This window comes from Peromyscus eremicus, chromosome 10 (genome assembly GCF_949786415.1).
Source record: "Peromyscus eremicus chromosome 10, PerEre_H2_v1, whole genome shotgun sequence".
NCBI classification, from domain to species: Eukaryota; Metazoa; Chordata; class Mammalia; order Rodentia; family Cricetidae; genus Peromyscus; species Peromyscus eremicus.
This window is the reverse complement of record NC_081426.1, coordinates 90,230,100-90,236,659: the sequence shown is the minus strand read 5'-3', so window position 1 is coordinate 90,236,659 and position 6,560 is coordinate 90,230,100. Positions and strand designations below refer to the sequence as shown.

General features: G+C 45.1%; 1 protein-coding gene across 1 annotated transcript in view; it reads left to right on the top strand.

Moving 5' to 3' along the window:
* The first annotated feature begins 621 nt into the window (after positions 1-621).
* Positions 622-6,560, top strand: part of Wdfy3 (WD repeat and FYVE domain containing 3) — a 220,212-nt gene continuing 214,273 nt past the window's right edge. The window contains exon 1 of the mRNA XM_059274816.1: positions 622-704. The gene's annotated coding sequence lies outside the window, so the exon portion shown is untranslated. The remainder of the gene's footprint in view (positions 705-6,560) is intronic.

Genomic DNA, 6,560 nt, shown 5'->3' with positions numbered 1-6,560 from the left:
CTGGGTTGTTTGTTTGTTTCTCTCTGAAGGGGAGACAGTGTGTTCTGTTTTATGCAAGTGAGTACCAGCCCCAAAGGGGTAGAGCTGGCTTTACGATCTGGCCCTGCCTCTCACCATGGTGTTGGCACTTTGTCTTTATGTAAGTTCTTTAGGTCAGTTTCCTCACCAGCTAAAGAAGCCAAAATGGGTGATCTGTAGCAAATACTTCAAGTAACCTAGCTTCCATGGATTTTAAGAAAAACTGCCAGCTCTATTTCCTTTTGGAAGGCTTATTTTTACATTTTATTTACTCCTTTTGGGTGTGTGTCTGTGCACACACATGCACCATGCCAACCCTGTGGAGGTCAGAGAGCAGCTTGTAGAAATCAGTTCTCTCCATCCACCATGTGGGTTGCAGGGATCACTCAGGCTGTGGTTGTCAGGCTTGGTGACAAGCACCTGTACCCACTGAGCCGTCCTGCCGGCCCCTTTCGGGGGGTTGTGTTAAAAGCGGGTGTGCCTACCTTGAGTGACGTGCTCTCAGGTGTTAAAGGAAGGGAACAGGTAGAAGTAGCCGAAGATGCTGGGGCAGCTGGTCTTCCGAACACGAGCTGAGCCTCTTCTTCCTTCCTCACAGGTGTGATACTCTCGACATCCGCTTCCGGAAGAAAGTGCCTGTTGTTCCTGACCCTCCAGGTTCATGCCAGCCCCGCACACAGAATCAGGTCAGTTTGGGGACTTCATTGGGCTGTCGATAAGGGAGCCAGGGACGGAATCCTTGAGTTTCCTGAGCTGGGATTCCCAAGACTAAGATTTCGATCCTGCTTCATCCCTGATAGCTGGGTAAACTAGGGAAAGCCATTTTCTCTTCATCTCACCCAAACCAGGTATGTTGGAATTCACTATCTTCATCTCCAATTCTGGCTTTAAACATCAGTATTTCTGTTGTTGGTACCTGTAAGTTTGACAAAATCATGTGTTAGAAACATTTCCTTTATCTCCTTCCCAGAAAGTATCATTAAGTTTTGATGAACTAACACATCATAAAATGAAATTATATGAGATTGTTAGTGCACTCACCACACACGTGGAGCTTCGTGGCCTAGCAGTACAACGCACTGCAGAGCATCAGTCACCCTTCCCTGCACAGACTGCCACTCTGCCCCTGAGTGTGTTAGACATTCAGAGACTGTTATACCATCACTGGCCCCAGGAAAGATCAAAATTCAAAACTGCTGAGATGTCAACTGTTCATGACACCGTAAAGTCCGTAGCAGGGAGCTGGGACAGTCTGATGTAACTTCAGATCGCAGGTCTCTTTAATCAGTCCTATTGTCCCCATGGTAAGTGACCAGTTCAAGTGGGAAAACAACATGGCAAGGAGCTTGTGAATCCGGGGACTCTGTAGTGTTCCATTTTAACTGTGGGATTATGAATTGCTTACCTTTTCATGGGCTGTCAGTCCTCCAGCGGTGTTCCTCACTTTAGAGATGGCGCCTTTGGGCCATGTTCTCAGCTGCTTGAAAATCCCTCAACTGAACTTAGCTTGACTGTTATGGGAACTCTGCCACGATGTGACCCAGACTTCCGTCCCACTATACTTAACCAAAAAGGGAAAGGTATCAGGCTTTGGGGAGTTTTCCAGGAGACACAGATCCAAGGGCAGAAACACAGCCAGGCTGCACAATGGCAGCCTGGGGGCCTAAGCACACCAGTTCCTAGCCAGTGCTCAGCAAAGTGCCTGTCCCTTGGACGCACGCAAGGTTCTCTGTCCTCTGCACATGTGCATTTCCCTGTCCTCTGTACACACACACACACTTTTCCCTGTCCTCTGCACTCACACACTTTTCCCTGTCCTCTGCACTCACACACTTTTCCCTGTCCTCTGTACACACACACACTTTTCCCTGTCCTCTGCACACACACACACACACACTTTTCCCTGTCCTTTGCACACACACACACACACACACACACACACACACACACACACTTATCCCTGTCTTCTGGACACATGCACATTTTCTTATCTTCAGCCTATCCTCTGTGATGGAGGCATGCCTAGCCGCTCCTTCCAAGCTGTCAGTGGTTAGTCTGTTAGTCTAGACTACCCTGGTGGGCTCTTCTACACCAGACTACATTTCCCAGAGTGCATTGTTCCTCACGCAGCTCCAGATAAGCTTAGAAGAGGGGCATTTAAAACCTCACATCGGCCTTCTGTTCAAAGCCTGTTCTCTAAAAAACATCTGACTTCTTCCTACTGAGATGCCAGTTACGATCACCTGCCAGTGCCCCTCCAGAGGACAGCATGCTCAGAAAGTCGGTGTTGCAGCACAGGTTTAGATTCAACCCCAGTACCAAATGAGGGAACCAAAACCTCCAGGGAAGGAACTCAAGAAAATACAGGGAATTTGTGAGTACAGATTTTGAACGAAGCTGAAAATGCCCAGTGTAAAAAGTTCTCATAATCAGAAAAAAAATAAATAAATAAAATAGCATTGCTAATGCTTTTAGGCTTTTAAATTATGATTTATTTTTCTTTAATTTTAAGAAATGGTGGTTAAAGTTTAGGACCCAGGAGGACTGGATGTGTCTCACACAGTGGTGGAGCACTCGCCTGGCATGCTGAAGGCCCTGAGTCAGGGCTTCATCACTGTAGATGAACTAAGAAGTCACTAATTAGGCAAATAATTTAGGGCCCAGGAACATTGAAAATTTTCATCACAACTTTATCTCTTCCTGTGAAACTTTGTCATTTTCCCTTTTCGGTAGGCTTCTGGCTTATTGAACAAAACCTGAGGTTCACATGTCCGCCTCACAGAACTGATTTTTAAATCCTTAAGTATCCTTAGTGGTGCTTATTTGCTATCTTCATCAAAAGGGCAATTCAAAACAAAACAACCCCTGTAGACTTTCCCAAGTGATTTAAGAGTGAAAACCTGCCAGGCCCCAGATATACCGCTCCTGTCAACTGTCTGTCTGTGTGGATTTCCCGAGCTGGTCTCATTTTCTCAATAGAAGTGTCAACTGTGATGACCGCTCGCTCCTAGAGGCAGTGTGGTGCAGTGAGAGGCGTGTCTCTGCCTGATGCAGGGAAAGCAGCAGGAGGGATGTGCATGTCCCCATGGTCCCGAGGAGTGTGCTGGCCGTTTTCCCTGTGAACTGTTCTGCCAATCTCTACTAAAGACACTTGCATATGTGACTATGGTTGTGAGATGCGTGGCTGCTGAGGGGCCTCCTGAGGAGCTCATCTTTGAGAAAATGGATCTGTGTAAGTGAATAGCAGGGAGGAACTTAGGAGGAAGTCTCCCACACCCAAACACTTTGGCCTAATTCGATCAGGCATCAGACATGTGCCCAAGCACATTGTTTTGTTTTTTTCTCCAGAAATGGCTGGCGCACTTGTAATCTCAGCATCTGGAGGCCACAGTGAAGGGACAGAGTGTGGGTCAGCCTGGGCTACAGAGGGAGCCCTGTCAGGAAGGAAAGAAAGAACACAAATGAGTGTAATGGAAGTGCTTGGCGATGTAGGTGATAGAGAAGACAGATAGGAAGTAGAAGTTAGTTCTACCTCAAAGAAACTGGCCTAGACTCATCTTCAAAAGCCCAGGTTCAGAACTGAGACTGCATGGATGCTACCACAGGAGCAATCTGATTTCAAGAGAATTTCATACAAAGAAAGGCACAGAGTACTTTTTAAAACATTTCTTAGCTAATATTTTTGTTTTTTCATATAAAAATTAGGATATCTCATTACGTAGTTCAGTAGATGCTGCTAAGAGCCTTACAGGTATAAATACTCCCCTCTGCCCCAGTTTTGATTTAGAAGTTAAAATTTTAAAGATCAGAGTTAAGCTTTGGTTTGGTTACAAAGCATCAGTAGATAAGCCTTGTGTTTTTCTGTATTTGAGGATAGAATAGTCAGCAACGAGGGTGGTGGTGGTGGTGGTGGTGGTGGTGGTGGTGGTGGTGTGTATGTTTAGATATCTTTGAAGGAAAACTCAACGTTTTTCAGAAAGCAAGCTCTCCCACTTGAAAGAATGCCTCATGCCAGGCTGGGGGAGGGCTCAGGGGTGAAGTGCTTTGGCACAAGCCTGATGACCTGTGTCTCAGCGAGACAGGGTGGTGAGCATCTGTGATCACAGAGCTGCCACGGCAGATTGGGAGGTGGAGATATGGACATAGAGACTGTCTCAGAGAAGATAGAAAGCAAGGTACTATACCCAGGGCTGTCTTCTGACCTTCATATGCATACTGTCACACACACACACACACACACACACACACACACACACACACACGGGGTAGGGGGAGGTTTAAAAAATAGAACGCATCATGCCTGGATATGAAGGTCTTCCCACACACTCAGGTTGTCTAGAAATCAGTGATTATGTTTTTATGTGGGCTTATCTTGATCTCCTGTGCTTCTTGGATTATGCTTTTCAATGTTTTTCATTTCTTGCACCTGCTGAAGAATGGCCTGTTCAAAGAATTTCGTTTGATAATGTCACATTTATATTTGAAATCCACCCACTTCATCTGAATAATAGCTGATGGTAATAAAAACAGTATTATTGGTAGGTAGCGTTTACTGTTTCCTGGGTTTTCTTTTCTCTTCCATATATGCCTTCATTTATTCTTCCTAACAAATAGATTCCATTATTGTCACTCTGATTTTCTGCTGGGGTGATGACAGGCCCAGAGTTGCTGGCTGGCTCCAGTGCTCCTTCTGTAGCTGCTTGGGTACTATAGGAAGAACGTCTCACTTCTTCCTTTTTTGACCCTAAGGGGGCATGAGACATTTTGACTATGTGTGTGTTTGGATTTAGTATATGAACATGATACCCTGTGGATGGCCATTTGTACCTGACTTTTCTTTTAGGCCACTAACCAGCTCCTGTATCATGACACGGAGACTTATTATTAGTTTTGAATGCTTGACCTAGCTTGGGCACATTTCTGGCTAGCTCTTTTAACTTAACCTGTTTCTCTTTATTTACCTTTTGCCTTGGGGCTTATTACCTTTCTTACTTCTGTGTATCTTACTTTCACTGCTTCTTTGTGTCTGTCTGTCTGTCTGTCTGTTGTCTGCCTGGCTTCTTGCCCTAGGCTTATCCCTAGTTCTCTCCTCCTTCTTCTCTCATTCTTCTCTCCCCTCTTGAGCCTAGATTTCTCCTCCTATTTTTTCCTCTCTGCCTGCCAGCCCTGCCTATCCTTTCCCCTGCCTAACTATTGGCCATTCGGCTCTTTATTAGACCAATCAGGTGCTTTAGGTAGGCAAAGTGAGACAAACTAGTATAAACAAAAGTAACACATCTTTGCCTAGTTAAAATAGTATTTCACAACAGTCATTGTATTAAACACAAATTTCAACATCTTATTCTGTTGGTGAGAAAAATACAAATCTCCCTGGTAGGGAGGTGTTTGGTGCAGAGAGTTTCTTCCTGCTCAGAGCCTGGGTGGAAGTAAAATTCTGTTTGGGGAAAAATCTACTGACTTGAAACTGAATCTCAAGCACTGCTAGATCTAACCATATTGTTGGTATTTAATGTGTTCATTAGTTTACTTGGGAACTCTATATCTGTTTAGGTAGATGCCCATATTTCTCTTTCTCTGTAGACAGTGTGTATGAGACAGGATCTCACTTTGTAGTCCTTGCAGGTTTCAAACTTGCGATCCTCCTGAGTGCTGGGATTACAGGCACGTGCCTCCACACCTGGCTTTGAAGACTTGAAACCATTATCCTGGTGCCATAGACTGCAGAACTCAAGTACAGGAAGAGCAGCCGGGCTGCCAAAGACGTGAATGTCTTTAGGCTCCCGGGCCTCTCTTTCTTTCCTAGAGTTGCCTGTGTTCTGGTTTTTGTTTCTTGGTGCTGATTGCTCAGCTTTCTTGGCATGTTCATGGTCCATCCAAGGATGAAGGCTAACTACATAAGTATCTTGTTGTCTGTCCACTCAGTAGGGGGAAGAGGCCATGGGCCCTTTCTGAGGGGTATCTAGTGCCATTCTCAGAGGAGTATACTTGGTAGGAGAGAGGAGCCATGGCCCCATTCTGGAGGATGTCCCACAGGCATTCTCAGAAGGGTCCAGTCTAATGTTCCTATAAGAGTTTCCCACCCAGACCCAGGGAGAGGGAGGGTTCTCCGTGATGCTGTGGCGAGAAGAATGTGACTATGTTTACTGTGGTAACTGAAAGGGAAAGTGAGAAACTTGTCCTTGAAAAACACATATGAGATGTAAGCTTGAGTCTGTTTTAAGGTTCTTAATTTGGAGTACCTCTTACGGTTTTCTGCATCTGTGGCTACTGGGTTTTGTGCTCGACTTTATTCCTATAGCTTTTTATGAGTCTGAATGAGAGTACATTCTACATCTCCTGGTGGAAACAGGTATCCACCCGAGTGCTCCAGCCATGCCTTAGAACTCTGTGAAAGAAGCAGTGGTCCTCACACCGCTCAAACCTGTCCTGTCTGAAGTGAATGGCAAAGCTGTGTGGTAACCTTTGGCATCTTTTTTACTTTGGCTCCAAATTGGATATACCATTCTTTTTTTTATAAGCTTTATTTATTTTATTTTATTTTC